This window comes from Octopus sinensis, linkage group LG5, assembly GCF_006345805.1.
Source record: "Octopus sinensis linkage group LG5, ASM634580v1, whole genome shotgun sequence".
In the NCBI taxonomy this organism is placed as follows: Eukaryota; Metazoa; Mollusca; class Cephalopoda; order Octopoda; family Octopodidae; genus Octopus; species Octopus sinensis.
Genome location: NC_043001.1, coordinates 82,392,308 through 82,394,037, shown reverse-complemented (window position 1 = coordinate 82,394,037; position 1,730 = coordinate 82,392,308). Strand labels below are relative to the sequence as shown.

Genomic DNA, 1,730 nt, shown 5'->3' with positions numbered 1-1,730 from the left:
CGAAACACCCATGTTTCCAGAGGTGAATTATTCAAACCCCAAAGAATCCCTCTCAACACATGGCTATGATGCTCCCCCACTACTTCTGCTCGTGATCAGAGATGCACATATCGTCAGCCACTAAGGGACATGCTCAACTGGTTATGGTCAAACAACTGACAAGCAAATCTGTGGTATTGAGCAGAATATTTGCTGTAGCCCATCTTTTATACCAAGACAAAACGATGTACATGATAACACTTCCAATCAGTTAAGAACAGAAGCCATGAGAGCCACTGCCTGGTACTGCATCAGGGCATTTTATCAAGATAAACAGCACATGACCTTGCAGTATTATTATTATTATTATTATTATTATTATTATTATTATTATTATTATTATTATTATTATTATCATTATCATTATTATTATTATTATTATTGTTGTTGTTGTTATTATTATTATTATTTATTATTATTATTATTATTATTATTATCTGTCATAAAAATGTTATGTATACAACGAATTGAAGATGGTAGAGGCCTTATACAACTAGATTACTACTATAGATAACCACCAGAGGAGTACAGAAATATCTAAGCCAGAAATAGCCACAAAGCATTGTTTTCTATTTTCAAGGAAGCCGAAAAACATAAGAATTCATAATACCTGACAATCATGATGAAAAAGAAAAAAAACTTCAAAAACGTCAAAATCGACCTCGGTCGACTTTGCGTTTCATTCTTTCAGGGTTGACAACATAGTTACCAGTCAAGTATTGGGTCCTCAAATTTCAAATCTTATGGTTATAGTACAAAGGATTATTATTATTGTTATTATTATTATTATTATTGTTATTATTATTATTATTATTATTATTATTTTATTATTGTTATTGCTACTACTACTACTACTACTACTACTACTACTACTACTATACTACTACTACTACTACTACTACTACCATTATTATACACTCAGCAGATTAGACTGTTGGCAAAGAAAAGAATCCTAACATCGGGCTACAAGTTGCCTTAGATGCCAAGAAGCCTCCTATCAGGTTGCAGCAAGTAACCTTAGATGTCAAGAACCCTCCTAAGTATCTTAGCTGTCCCTAATAACAGTTTTCTGCAGCTGTACTAAACTGGGTTTTATGCCTATTTCCTCTATCCATCAGTTCAGATCTTTAGGGGCAGTTCCCAATGCAGCTATAACTACTAGGATACATTATTATTATTATTATTATTATTATTATATTATTATTATTATTATTATTATTATTATTATTATTATTGTTGTTGTTGTTATTGTTGTTGTTGTTATTATTATTGCATTATCGCCCATCTGAAATAAACTGTACGGGTACTGCAACACTGTCAAGCGGTATAGCCCGATGTGCGCACAGAGTGACAAAACTGTGCTGCTCACACATCGTAGTGTCCGAGCATTGCTGACTTGGTTTGTTATATTGCACAGCTGTCATCACATGTAGGAAGACGTCTATTGGCCGAATCCGCCACGAAGAACATTCTAACATCTACTTTTTAGAATGTAGGGTAGGCAGTATTCCTTAGTCAAATGGCGAAAAAAGATTGCGTGCTGGACGAGACTGATAGGATTGAAGAAATACACATTCCCTTACGGTCAAGCCTATATCAACTTTTTAATGTTCCACTTCGACAGGTGAGAAGAAAAGGAAGTGCACTCTCTCTCTCTCTTTCTCTCTTTCTCAGTGAATTTGTGGAAAGAT

General features: G+C 34.0%; 1 long non-coding RNA gene across 1 annotated transcript; it reads right to left on the bottom strand.

Moving 5' to 3' along the window:
- Positions 1-456: 456 nt before the first annotated feature.
- Positions 457-1,100, bottom strand: LOC118763522. Its single transcript, XR_004999281.1, has 3 exons — positions 1,056-1,100; positions 945-1,013; positions 457-476 (listed from the first exon to the last, which is right to left on the bottom strand). It is a non-coding gene; the product is annotated as an uncharacterized LOC118763522 (long non-coding RNA).
- Positions 1,101-1,730: the final 630 nt, after the last annotated feature.